At 43.9% G+C, this 14373-nt stretch overlaps 1 protein-coding gene and 1 long non-coding RNA gene across 3 annotated transcripts in view; one reads left to right on the plus strand and one right to left on the minus strand.

Moving 5' to 3' along the window:
- Positions 1-381, minus strand: part of LOC309703211 (protein NLRC3-like) — a 70710-nt gene extending 70329 nt beyond the window's left edge. Inside the window, exon 1 of the mRNA XM_082527923.1 lies at positions 293-381. The gene's annotated coding sequence lies outside the window, so the exon portion shown is untranslated. The remainder of the gene's footprint in view (positions 1-292) is intronic.
- A 7183-nt stretch (positions 382-7564) lies between these two features.
- On the plus strand, positions 7565-13363 carry LOC309703704. 2 transcript variants are annotated; one of them, XR_014275956.1, is made up of 3 exons: positions 7574-7679; positions 12716-12769; positions 12885-13363. It is a non-coding gene; the product is annotated as an uncharacterized lncRNA (long non-coding RNA). The 2 variants fall into 2 exon arrangements; XR_014275955.1 differs by lacking the exon at positions 12716-12769 and having other exon boundaries at positions 7565-7679.
- Positions 13364-14373: the final 1010 nt, after the last annotated feature.

Here is a 14373-nt window from a genome sequence, read left to right on the forward strand (position 1 = left end):
CTCTCTGTCTCCTGCTGTCCGTGTAAATAAAAACATCCGGAGCTCAGCGGCTCTCCGGTGGAGCTCAGGCCACATTCAGTGTGTTTAGTCTGATTCCCGGACTCTGATCACACAAGGCCAGAAAATGGCAGAGACACTCGGCCTTGTTGAAAAACATTACACACTGACTTTAATAGAGAGACCGGAAATACAAACACACACAGTTTGTTGTGTGAAGAAATCAAACACGAGCTGAACAAACAGTAAAGTTCCTAAAGACAAACTGTTAAAGGAGGAAACAAAGCAAACTTACAGTTTCTTCACACCAACAACAAGCTCCACTCCACACCTAGATACTAAACACGGACACACAGGTGAGCTGCTTCCTGGAAGGAGGCGGGGTTCCACCTGATGCAGCACAGGTGGGAGGGGGAAGGAGGCAGATTTTCACAATAAGAGCACTTTGTTTTTGAATGAATGTCAGGTCTCACTGATGTTTCTGACTGTGTGACTTTGTCAGAAACATCAGTAACTTGATATCATTTCACCAAGTTTTTATTGAGCAGATTCAGCAATTATTAAAATAATAAAATCACTTTTTATCAGCGAAATTATCAACAAAATTATTAAAGTCTGAAAATCAACATGAACTTGGTTCAAATCAAATAATCTCCTTTTAAAATCCTCACATGGACTCACATAGAAAACTACAGGCTGACATTAACTTTAAATGAATTAAATCCAGCTCAGACTTTAATGTGTTCATCATAATTAAATACGTATGTACTGATATAACTAATATAACTAAAGTAATACTCTGTAACTGTAATGTAGTATCAATACAGTTTTTACAGCTGAAAGAAACATTTAGAGGATTTTAAAAGAATCAAATTCAGTTCAGTTCATATATTTTTAGACAGTGAAGCAGTTTTTAATACTTCAGCTGTTTTCTCGTTCCACCTTTTCAACAGACTCGAGGTAATCAAACCCTGACGTTATAAAAGCCATTGTTGGTGTATTTTTGGGTGAATAAGTCTGCTGATGTGATGCTGTGCGCTTCTTCCCACGCGTGTGTTCTTAATAAACTCTTCATCTGATTGCACTCTACTGGGCCTCCATTGGTTTGTTTTTGTGCCACATTTTCGAATTCGGGACACTTCGTATAGGATCTCCCAGCATCATCAGCTGTGCTGTCCAATCATTGTGTGCGAGGTTACCCTTATAGTGCGATGTGTGTTTGCACAAAGAGAAGCATGTGTGTCAAATATAAATAAGCTCAGAACAGAAACAGCTGCTCGTTTCTTCTGTTTAGAGTCAAGTTAGTGTTTTGTGTCTTTGTTTGAGGCCTAATGTCAAGCAGAGGTGTGTGTAACTGCACTGGTCTGTTATATGTGTGAAGTGTGTGCTTCTCTTCAGCATCATCTTTGTCACTGCTGATTCCTTTGTGTCATCATGTGTTGAGAAGAGAGAACAGTTATAACGGAGGAGCAAAAGGAAGCCCTGAAATCTGCATCCAACAAGGAAGTGTTGGCTCACCGGTGATCCCAGCAGAGCTACTGGTTTGGCTCCAGTTGTTATAGATTCAATGATGTTGTTGCTACAGATACATGTCAGCATCTTTATTGTATTAAAGTCTTGTAATGTGAAGATAGAAACAAGGCAGCAAACAGCTCCATGATCTGATCTTAATGATGTTGTTTTTATTTCTGTCTGTCAGAACTGGATTGGAAACTATCAAAGGTCTAAAAACAGCCTCGACCCTCCCACAGAGCAAACTTTACACACGTCATCTTTCAGCTACAATCTTTGTTGCAGGGATCTTCTGCCAAACAAGGCTGAGAGAAGATTTCTTACAGCTGTCATGTTGATGCTGTTTCAGTCTTTGGGCAAACACACTCATATATTAGGGCTGATATCGGGGCTGCACAAGTTCTTTGTGTTTGTGATCATGAATAACAGAAGTGTGCCTGTTGAAGATCATGTTTCTACATTATTATATGTCCTGTTATTGTTCTGTGTTATATTCAGCTTTCAGCATCCTTTCCCAGCCCCCTGTTACACCATCCATACAAAGCCAATCTGACTGTGAGCCAATGTGTTTGTTTGTGTTGGATCAATAGATTTGACAGACTTGGTTCATCCAGAGGGAAACAGTCCAAATTCAGATCTAATGAAATGATGGAGGCTGTTTCCTACCACGGTGCTGATGTGTGACTAACAAGGCTCATGGTCTCCAGCAGACAAGCACCTGGAATGAGGTGAGCTGAGTGTTGCTTTGGTGGGTCTGTGCCCACGTCATGCATCAGGATTCATGTTGGCAATAGTTCATATCTCTGTTCTTCAGCCTTCATCACAAAGCTGTGAAGGAAAAACAAACATCTAACAGGATTTGATGGATGCAAAGTCCACTGAGCTCTTTGTCATTTAGAAACTAGTCCAACCTCCACCCCAGAGAGAAGGGTTACATCTCCTGGGTCTAGGTGCAGCTTCCCCCTCTGGGGGCAGGGGTATCTGGACCTGTGATATAGAGTATATTTGGGGAGTGCGACTGTCTGTGCAGTGTCTATTTGTGTCTGTCTACACGTTGGGTGAGTGCCGAGTATTTGGTTGTGTACATGGGGATGGGAATGCACGTTTGTGTCCGCGTGCGCCTGTTCGTCTGTGTCGACTGGGGCTGGGCGCTCATGTATGTACCGGATCACTCCTGGTGGCCGATTGGTGGGGCCTGGCGCCTGTGGCCCGGCTGGGCCCCTTCCAGGGGGTGGGGTGCCCTCAGGTATCTGGCCTCTGGGCCTGAAGCTCGGTCCTCTCTGGCACAGCTGGCTGCCGGCAGACCCCGCGGGCACGCCACTGCAACCCCCTCTGGCCCCTTTAGGTGGTCCTCCTCGGGTCCTTGTACTCTGGGACCTCTGGACATCTGGGGCCTGGATCTCCTCCATACCTGCTTGATACCATAGAGGACAGGGCTGTGGCTCCCCACACTCCCTAGCAGATCATTACATGGAGAAACCTTTGGAATGCAAGCATGCTGATCCACACAGGTATGCACACAGGTGTACACATGGGTATTCACAGACGCGGACTACACCTTTCTTGGCTGCTGTCTCAAAGCACATTGTGCGCTGTCTATCTTGCGTGCTGCACAATATCGTTTATTATTTAGTATCTACTGATATCTACTGCTAGCTAATTTATTGTGATGGTGCTGTTTTTATTATGTTGCTCTTTGTTGTTTGCTTTCTCTTCTGTTTTTTTCTCCATACAGGTGACCCAGGAGTTTTTTTTGTTGTTTTTTTTTTTTCTCTCTTCCCCCCTTCTCACCGTCTCTTCTCCCCTTTGGTTTTCTTTCTTTCTCTCCCTCTCTTTCTTTCATTCTTTCCCCCTGTCCTATCCCACAGTCATGTCTGTCCCGTTTGTAGCAACTGAAAGTAAAATTAATTCATAATTATAATAAAGGTCAATCAAATGGACCAATATGGCAAGGCCATGATGATCCACTTGGTAAAATAAATCCGCTTGGCATCTTTCTTGGCCTCAAGACAACAATTCTGATGGCTAAAGATCCAAACGGGACAAAAAAAAAAAAAAAAAAAGAACAGGTTACATCACAGCAGCCTGAAACATTCATCATGTTCACCTCTTCCAGGGTATTACCTGCACACACACACACACCTGTAGGCATCAGCACAAACACACCTGGATGATGTCACTTAAAGGTGTCAAGAAGTAGAAGAAGGTGGAGAGATCAGCAGAGCTCACGTGTACGATGATAATCTGCAAGAAAACAAAGGTGACGACACTTTTATTCAGCAAAGCTTTGTGACACACGATCATTATGTGCTGTGTTCAGATCACAGGCTGCAGATTGTTTAGATATTGTTCCTCAGCTGGCTGCAAACTTTGCTGCTCATCGTCTACTTCAGGGCGAGCAGCTACTTCACTGTCAGCACTGTGAATGTCCTGATGCTCCTCAGCATCACACTGCACACAGATACTGTCTCCAACACTCCAACACCAAACAATCATTTGCCAGCTTTTCCTGGAATACGTTATAGCTTCACACTCCTAAAATACAGTGACAGGGAAACTAAGACTTATTGTAGCACGTGTCAGTCATCTATTCTCGTTCTTGATTGGTCACTGATGACATCATCTCTTAGAGGTTCATTTGGGTGTCGTGTCTCTGACAGCAGGGAGACGAGACGATGAAGAGGAGGGTAAAACGTTAGTTCAGCTTAAAGGTTGAAATACTGCTTTCACTCCCCGGTCTAATGTTCATGTGTTTCTGTGATGAGGAAGCTGAAAATCAGACTGACGACCTGGAGAACCACGTCCGAAGCAAGAAGCTGCGTCTGTTTGGTCTCTGGGACGGCGCCGAGGATCAGCAGTTGCACCCTAACACCTCGAAAGCCAAACCAACACAGGTGTCCTTATCTGATTCCTGAACCTCCAAGATCGGGAGTTTGTTTTCCGCTCCACAAAACAACTTAACATCGAGCTCATCAAAGTGAATTGTTACGTTTGAGAACTGAATATAATAAATTCTCTTCTGATGCGTCAGCAAAAAGTCTAATGTGGCAGTTTTAGTATGACCAAGGAGGGAAAGCGAGAAAACTCTTGGTATGGAGAATGAAGGAAATGCAGAGTGAGAGGAATGTATCAGTCGATCCATCTGAACTTCAGTTCCCGACACAAACAGAAGACACAAAGCAGGAATTAGACAGACGTCTAACTATTGATCACTCATCAGGGGTGCCCGTTATCTCCAATGCTATTTATTCTGACTATGGTGATGACACTAGAGAGCGAAAATGTCAGAAGAAAGCTTCAGTGTGCCCATGCTGCTGCCAGTGAGTGTAGTTTGCCATTCATACGACTACAGGGAGCAAAACGCACTAGAGCAGCTGTTCTCCACCAGGAACTATGGTGAGTGGGTGCATGTGGAAGACACTTTTAAAGAGTTCACACAGATTTTAAATACACATCATTGGTCAATTAAACTCCAATATGAGAGTAGCCACTTAAAACTTCATGTCTTAGATACCACAGTATTTTTGAAGTGATAGAGGCCATAACAGAAAGCTGAGCAGAGGGTATTTTTCTTGCACAGAACAAGTTACCATCTGCCTCACACGTTCTGCAGCATAGATTTTACATTTTAAAGCTCTCAGGGGAAAAATCCCAGTTTGTGTGACATTTTAATGAGAGCAAAATCAGAGGGGAAGGTCAAAATGCCCTCAGAGAAACTGGTGTGTTACTCACTGCATAGATGCATCTAATCCACGTAGAGGAACGGTGTGGCCAACTGCAGGCAAGATGTGCCATTCAGAGTGGGGAGTGTGGGCTTGTGCCTTGTTTCTCTCCTGTTCCCACCAGTGTTTTTCCCTCTGAAGAACTGGTAACCAGTGTGAAACGTCAGGGATGCTCGATCAGACCAGTGAGTGCAAACAAACCCAGCCCTCCCAGCTTATGGTTTAATCTTTATTGGGGGAGAAAACTTTTTAAGCCCTCATTTTGACAGGGAGTAGAGTCTTTGAAGCCTTTTCTGGATCCTCAGAGGGGATGAAGGAGGCAGAGGAGGAAGCAGAGATCGGTCTGTGTTTCATTGTAAGATAGAGACCTGGACCATTCTGGGAATGACAGCCGACTTTGGCCCATCGGTGGAGGATCTCATGAAGAGAGACGGCAGGGAGAAGGACAGTGTTTCATCGATAACAGCTCCAACACCTACAGTGTATATAATATATACATCAAAGTATATTTGCTATACTTAATGTATATAACATCATGTTCTTCTGTCCCCTTCACAGTGCAGGAGCGTGTCAGGATAGATTTCACTGCGTGTTGTATTTGTATAACTGTGCATGTGACAAATAAAGAAACTTGACTCTAATCAGCACAAACGAGGCTCTGACACATGGATTGTTTTTATAGTTTATTTAAAAGGATTAACCCCAAAATGTGAAAACAAGACCATCAACAGGCAAGACAGAGCTGACAATGTTACTGATGTCTGTCTGTAAATAAAGGGTGAGTGGAAACTAAAACTGGGGTTGGGAAACTTGCTGTGATCACTAACAGCTGCACGAGTTCTGGAGTCACCAATAAAACAAAAAGTATAAAAAAGGTTTAGCAAGCTCAGCATTACATAGATAAGGGATTAGGTGGGGATACTTTCAATGCAAACCCAGGATGAGAGCACGAGGTGAGGCAGAGGAGGAGCAGGGAAGTGATGAAGGAGGACCAAAAGGATTCTTCTGTATCTTTGGGTTTGCAGCAATAAGCAGGTGGATTTTTAATGTTTCTAACTGTTTGCACAGTTTCCGTGCTGTTATTCTTTAGCTTTGGGGCCGTTTTATAATAGTTTTGTCTGAGGTGTTTAAGCTTCTATTTGTTCATCCACAATATTGTTTAGCTGATTCTATATGAGCTCGTTCCAGTTCTTTCAGTCAGTCTGTTGCTTCTCTCCCGATCATTTTCCCTGTTCCTCATAAATCCCAAGGGTGGGGCCCGTGGGTCCATGTTAGAGTCTGGACACATTTCCAACCTGAAAAGAAGAAATGACATTCAGTTACCTTTGTGTGCAGCAGAAATGCCTCCTGGGTGCACTGGAGATAGAAAAGCACATCCCTCACTTATTTTAAAGCTAATGCATTCAACAGCATTTCTATAAAATCAGACCTGATTTTTATTCCATCATATTAAGCCCATCTCTCAGCATAAACATTACTGTCATGGGTTACTTTGATAACTCCAAACTACAGGAGGTCAGAGGTTGTTAGAAGCTCCCTGGCTGTGAAGAGGCAGGAGGCGAGCTGTAGGAAACCCTTTGACGGCTGATGAGGAATTGTAAATGCTTTTTGTTGGAAGACGGCAGCTCGTGAAAGGCAGATGTGCAATGCTTTTGTGCTGTGTGAACGACCATCGTTGAACATCTATAATCCAGTTTTAAGATCCCTTTTTGTTAGGTGTGACTGCACTTAAAGAGGCCTGGAGGCCTTTTCAGAGGCGTCTCTCTTCGTGCATGAGAGACAAAGGTGCCACCCTGCCTGCTGGCTTTGTTATCTTCACACCTCGGTTCATATGATTAGGTAGAGGATGATTAGGGGTCCATGACCCTCTTGGGGACTCTCCCATATGGCTAAATGCGGGACTCTCCATCAGCAGCTCCTTACACTACGCTGAGCTGGATGACTGAGAACCGACATACTTCCAGGTGAATGTAACGCTACGGAGAAACTACAGCGAGAGTAAACCTGCTAACTTTGGTGTTTTTTCAAGTATCGGGTAATTTTATATGTGACTTTTTCTATCAGGTGAACAAACTGTGCATGCATATTCACGCTAAAGTTAAATGCAGAGAAAGCGCAGAGTCTCTGCTTTCAGAAACAATTGGATTAGGTTCAATTGAGCGAACGGTTCAAACGTTACAGTGATTTAAAAACACGTTGCAAAAACCTGTTGGATTGTGAGTTTCAGGCATTAAATGCAATTCTACATCCGGACACTAGAGGGCGCAGAGCGCGATGGTGGTACCGAGCAGTGTTTTGGGGCGCAGAAGAAGAATTTCACAGAAAGAACTTCCTGTTGTGAAGCTAACCCCAGCACAGCATGTGTGTCGTTTGTGTTCACGGTTTACAGAAGATTATTGTGTTTTCGTCTACTTGTTACCCAGGCTGACAGCAGCTTCACTGCCTCAGGTTAGTAAACATTACAATGAATGTGCACGGCGCACCTCACAGTACAGGCTGTTGTTCGGTCATTCGCACATCAGGATGCGGGTCATTGTGTGTACACTGTGGCTTTAGGCTGCAGGTTGATGGATGCTAATGCTAGCGACTTGGCTAGTGCAGAATACAGTGGAGCCCCGACTTACGAAAAGTTCAAGTTACGAAGGCACTGAACGGCAATACTTCTGCCCGTGTTACGGCAAAATGCCCGCGTAACGAAATCCGCTGGCTCTGATTGGCTGAGCCTTCAATGCCCACAGTGCCTTCCAAATCATGTGACAACCCCTTGGCTTCCGTACTTGCTGTCACTACCCGATCCGTACCGGAAACCCGATTGGTACCCCGCATGCGCAAATCTTACGTCACTTCCTCTCTTTGCCAACATTGCGACATTCAATATATTTGAATGATACGGTTAGCGCCCAGTTAGCTCCTAGCATTTCTCAGCAGCTCTGCCTCCTTTTCGACTACCAGGACATTTAAACAATGAATAATCCGTATCCGCAACAAATTTTTGCTTTTCTCCTCAACAGAAAGCGTTCCCCGATTGAACAACAGCGCCGTAAAATAAGAAGAATGGTGCCTAATGACAGAGTTAATAATACAGACTTTATAATATGTCACGTGAAGATTCAGCAGCCAGATGAAGTGTTTACTGGCAATTGACAGTGATAGCAGACATTATCATCACTTTTCCAACAATCCTCTCCACACAGACAAGCATAAACACACTCGATTATCACTAAATCAAATTTAACACACATTTGTAATGACGCTAATTCAGTTTACAATAGGGTTCATTCGCTCAGTCAGCAGGTGGCGGTATCCTCGTACACTGGGGAGTACACTGCCATTAAAGGAACAGAAGAAGAAGAAAACCCCTGCACATGCGCGGTACGGATCGGGTAGAACCGATTTGTATGGTCTGACTTTGCACATGCGCAGTAAGGATCGGGAGTCCCGATCCGTCACTATCTTTTAATTTTTTTATTTTTGTCTACATTATATTAAATGTTTCATTAGCGGAAACATGTTAAGAGATACTTGTTATTCTTAACATCTTAACAGATACTCTGACCTGTAACTATCGTAAAATGCTTCGACCGGAAGTAGACACCTTTCGCGCATGCGGGGTACCGATCGGGTTTCCGGTACGGATCGGGTAGTGACACCTGCGCTTCGCTGTTCCACTTGAACCACGCAGCTAGCAAAATGAAGCGTAAAGTAGGGCTGGGTATCGTCACTGATTTCTAGAATCGATTCAATTCCGATTCACAAGGTCCCGAATCGATTCGATTTAGTTCGATTCGATTTAAATCTGGGAAATTTTGACAGTCAGAAATATAATTCAGATCAGTACATTTACATATTTTTGTATCAATAAAAAGGAAGCTGACACACGCAAGACTTTATCACAGGTGTGAGCATCACAGCAGATGCCTTTGTGTCAAAGTAGCTGAGGATAAAACACAGAAAAACATGAAGGTGGTTTTCCTGGCCTGGGATTTTATAAAAATATTCTGCAGTACATCAAAAACGAAAGAAAACCATTAATCAACACATGAACATCACCTCTGACGTTACAGCGGTTTTATTACAGACACAGCGTTTTGCATTTTGAATAATTTTAAAAAGTTTAAATTTGTTCAGTATTGAACGGCAGAAATGAGGTTTTCTTTTCGGAAGAATGTAAAAGGGAAAAAAACAGCGGCCGACAGCGCTGTAAGCAACAGTAGACTTGTGCGTAACAAGCAAGCGAATAATGAAGAAAGGGAAACTGTTCTTGAAGTACAGAGAGAGAGAGAGAGCTAGCTGCGCATCGCGATGGAAGCAAAACAGTAAAAGTGAATTCATGACGATGTTTATGTGAAGCGTTTGGATCTTCTTTTGCTGCTGGTTCGGTCAATATTGTTTGGAGAGAGATCAAACTAACAGCTTTAGAATCAGCGCATAAAGGGCGTGAACACAAAGCGCCGACCCGCCGACAGATCAGAATCAGCGAGCTGTCGGCTTTCAGCCCCGACCGTGAGAAAGGCGCCATCTAACTGATTCTGATCCGCGGGTCGCGCTGTGTGTTTAAGTCTATGTGCAGAGTCCCTGTACCTGCTCTCATTTACTGTTTGGTGGTTCTTGAAATTTTGTGAGATGTCACCTGAGATTCTGGCATTTCGGGCAAAATAAATTTATATTAAAAAATCGATTCAGGATTTTAATGAATCGATTTTACGTTATCCAAGCCAGAATCGATTTTAATCGATGAATCGATTATAAAAACCCAGCCCTAGCGTAAAGTACTGTCGATGAAAACAAAGAGAGAAATTATTGATAAATATGAGCGAGGTGGGAAACTTTGTGCTATTGCACGCGAGTATGGCCGAAATCCTTCGACCATAGGAACAATTCTAAAACAAAAAGAAGTCATCAAAGCAGGTAAACCTTCAAAGGGCACCACCATCATGTCCAAAAGGAGGACCCCCATACACGACGAGATGGAAAGGCTTCTCCTTGTTTGGATTAAAGACAAGGGAGAGACTGGCAATACCCCCACAGAGACTGTCATTTGCGAGAAGGCGTCCTCAATTTATAATGATTTAGTAAGTAAGGCAGCTTCCGATGAGCAGCCAACGGCATCGACGTCCTCGCAGGAGGCACCCCTAACCTCCCCAGAGTTCAGGGCATCGCATGGGTGGTTTTATCGGTTCAAGAAGAGGACTGGCAACCACTCCGTTGTGCGTCACGGCGAGGCAGCAAGTTCCAATCACAAGGCTGCCGAAGAATTTGTTAAAAAATTTGAGGAACTTATAAATCAAGAAGGCTACATCCCCCAGCAGGTATTCAACTGTGACGAGACTGGCCTCTTCTGGAAAAAGATGCCGCAGCGTACGTACATCACCGCGGAGGAAATAAAGATGCCAGGCCACAAGCCCATGATGGACCGTCTCCACCCTCGCCCTGTGTGCTAATGCCAGTGGGACTGTAAGGTCAAGCCACTCCTAGTGTACCACTCAGAAAATCCGCGTGCCTTCAAGAAACACAAAAACTTTAAAGGAGAGGCTCGAGGTTATGTGGAGGTCCAACCCCAAGGCCTGGGTGACCCGACAGTTCTTTGTCGAATGGGTCAACTTGGTCTTTGGCCCTGCTGTCAAGAAGTTCCTCGAGGAGAACGAGCTCCCCATGAAGTGCCCTCTGATCATCGATAACGCCCACCCCTCTGGCCTCGAGGACGATATCCTGGAGGAGTTCTCGTTCATCAAGGTTCTCTTCCTCCCTCCCAACACGACCCCTCTCCTCCAGCCCATGGACCAGCAAGTGACCTCTAATTTAAAGAGACTGTACACGAAACACATGTTCAAACGGTGTTCGGACATAACAGAGAGTACGCAGCTCAGCCTCAGGGAGTTTTGGAAAAATCATTTCGACATCGCTGCATGCCTCAAGTTGATTTCTTTGGCATGGCGGGAGGTGAGTCGTCGAACGCTAAATTCTGCTTGGAGGAAGCTGTGGTCTGATGCTGTTGCCCCTCGAGATTTTGAAGGCTTTGAGGGGGAACCTCAACCTGAAGTCAAGGTTGAGGAGATCGTAAATCTCGGCACCGCCCTGGGACTGCAGGTTGACGAGGAGGATATAAACGACCTTGTGCATGAACATCGAGAGGAGCTGTCAACGGCAGAGCTGCAAGAGTTGGAGGCGATGCTGCACTCATCAGTACAGCAACAATTCAGCGAGGAGGAGGAGGAGGCCGTCATACCATCGGCCGATATCAAGGACAATCACCCTGAAAAGAACTTTACCGCTCATGCTATAGAGCATTTTGTTGACATCTCCCACTTCAGATCCATTTTGAAAAGTAGACAGAGACAGACGTCGTTGGATAGATTTTTCACAAAGAGGCCAGCAACAAGTCAACCTTCAGGTGAAAGTGTGCCTACATGCAGCATATGTATGCATGCATACAGCTGACACATATATACACTTATTCCTCTAATTTTGAGTTATTGGTAATGTTTTTACCCAAATGCGATACTTCTTAAAATACAAGCAGACATTACAAAGAAAGCTGAAGTGTTACTAATTGTGTAAAAATGTCTGAATTGTTTTTTGTTGCCTTTCTTTTTTGTCAGGGCTGTTGGTGGATTAAAACTTTTTGTTAATAAAAATAATGTTCTCTCTGGTCTTTAATGTGCACTTCAGTGTCTGTTGCACTACCTCCTGATGTTTAAAGCCTGATTAATCTTTGAATTAAAAAATCAACAACTTTACACCTTAATGTTATGCCAGTTTCCCCCGTGGTGGTGCTGTATGTATGCATGCATACGTATGCTTTCTTCAGCCTCCACCACCTCCGCCACCAAGAACTCCGTCTCCAGCCAGCATCTAAGCACTCAAAAGGCGCGATGGCTGCTTCGATTTACAAAAAACCGTCGGGAACAGATTAATTTCGTAAGTCGGGGTTCCACTGCAGTGTGTTGCTGTGACATTTGTGAGGTTCCCTCAGACACACTCCGCCAGTCTTGTTGCTGTTAACAACAAAATATTAAAAAATCCACCATCTGTTCCACCGTCACCAGTTAATCTGGAACACCGGGTGATTTAACGCTACTCCGTGTTCATACTTGGAAGTATTAGCATGTTATTGACTTGGATACTATATTGTTTTAAGCCTTTGTGAATGTTTGTTCATTTTAAAGTGAAAACGCCATCTGCTTTTGGCACAAAACTATCGAATTTGCAGCTTCGGTTAAGTGGGATGGTTTGTCAGACATCACTGTAACATCATCCTACAGTAGGACCGTTTGTCAAACAGTGGTTACATGATGTCTGGAGACTTTCTGGTTCAGTTTTGTTTGTTTAGCAACTTCTGCTCATTTACGTAACTGCTGTTTTAGTCATGGCTTGTTTTCTTTGCTTGTAGAAATGGTTTCTATGAAGCGTTTCTTTTAGCTGAACGAACTGCTCGTGTGCGTGCATGTTTTATACATGTGCTAAAGTTAAATGTCTTTGTGCAGAACATTGTGTGCTTTGGAGAAACAGCAGAGGATCAACAAAGGTTCAGTTTTAAAGTAGGTACTGCTCTGTGTCCAGTGTAGCGACATAGCTAGCTTTGCATCATACCGAGACACGCTACTGGTGCTATAAAGTGATGTGCAGAGTTTGTCTCTCTCTTTGTATTTGCAGTCCAAACAACATGGAGAAAAACATTGTGTACTGCCTGCTGTGCAACAAGCCCCAGCTGTTCATTTGGAATCACCTGAGCGGAGTGTGCCTGAAACACGGCACAGCACAGGAGAGGGAGCAAGAAGCTTCCAGAGCTAAAGCCTCCCAGAAGCTGTTTTCCAGGGAAGGTCGACTCTGGAGCTTCTCGGAGCTGCAGGAGTTTTGCAAGGACGCAACATCTTGCACCAAACTCTGCAGTCGTCTTCAGAGTCGTGGCTTTATCATCACAGACACTCCCCAAACCTGCCCAACACAGAGGTCTGATGAACTTGTTGCCACTCTGGCCAGTCCAGCTGTGGCTCCGGTTGACTCGGTCCATCCCTGATGGAGTCTCCCATAAATCCTTTGGCTGGACATTTGACTTGTCTTTATTTTTCCTTTGTTTGATGCTTGGCTTTTGTTGTGTCTGACCTTTTCTGATTAAAAGGAAATTGAGCTCACAGGACACCATGTTGCCTCAGCTGATGCAGTCCTCTTTGCAATAATGTTTATTTCCAAAGGAATTTCTAGAAATTCAGAACAGTAAAATTCACAGAATGAATTAGAAGATAACTCTGATGTAGTTAAACTAAAATCCTCTGTGGGGGTTAGTATATAAACTCTTAACACCTAGTTAGCATGAATAAGTGTTGAATGATCAACTCCAGACAGATTTGGTATTCAACACTAAGTCAGAGTTAACGTTCCAACTCTCCAATAAGAGTTAAATTAACTTATAAAGACACTTTAAAAGAGCTGAAATCAAATCTGACAGTCTTCATTTGGACATGTTGGATTTGCTGTGTGGTAAGGCACCTGGGCCAGATGGCTTTCTGACTTTACAAAACCTTCCCAGAAGAAAGAATAATTCCACTTTTTAACATGTATGTAGAAGCATATCACACGGAGGCTCTCCACCCACTGTGAGACAGGCAGTGAGTACTGAGAAACCTGCTAAACCTGCAGAACACTCATCATTTAGAGTCTGACGGGGGTTGACACTAAAATACTTTAAATGTTTAGCATGAAGATCAGAGCCTTGGATCCCACATTTGATTCACTTTGTACCAAAGCATCAAGGGTTTCACAATATAAGAAGGGTTCTCATATAATTCATGAGAGATGTGATGCTAACGATGCAGCTTTATTATCACTGGACGCTCGTCAGGCCTCGGACAGAATAGACTGGTCAGATTTATTTAACCTTCTCCCAAGATATGGATTTGGAAATCATTTTCTCAGATGGGTTCAACTTAACCCGTCACATTGGAGCGTTCCACTCATCAGGGGTGCCCGTTATCTCCAATGCTATTTATTCTGACTATGGAACCTCTGGTGATGACACTTACAATGAGAGCTGTACTATTTGGTTTCCAGTTAGGAGATCGAGAGCAGAGATTGGCCCTAGGCCCTAGACTGGCTGTCTGTTAGCCAAGTTGCAAAATTAATGCTACAAATGGAGCTATTTAGA

The sequence above is a fragment of the Aulonocara stuartgranti genome (genome assembly GCF_965226115.1).
Source record: "Aulonocara stuartgranti genome assembly, chromosome: 3".
Lineage (NCBI taxonomy): Eukaryota > Metazoa > Chordata > Actinopteri > Cichliformes > Cichlidae > Aulonocara > Aulonocara stuartgranti.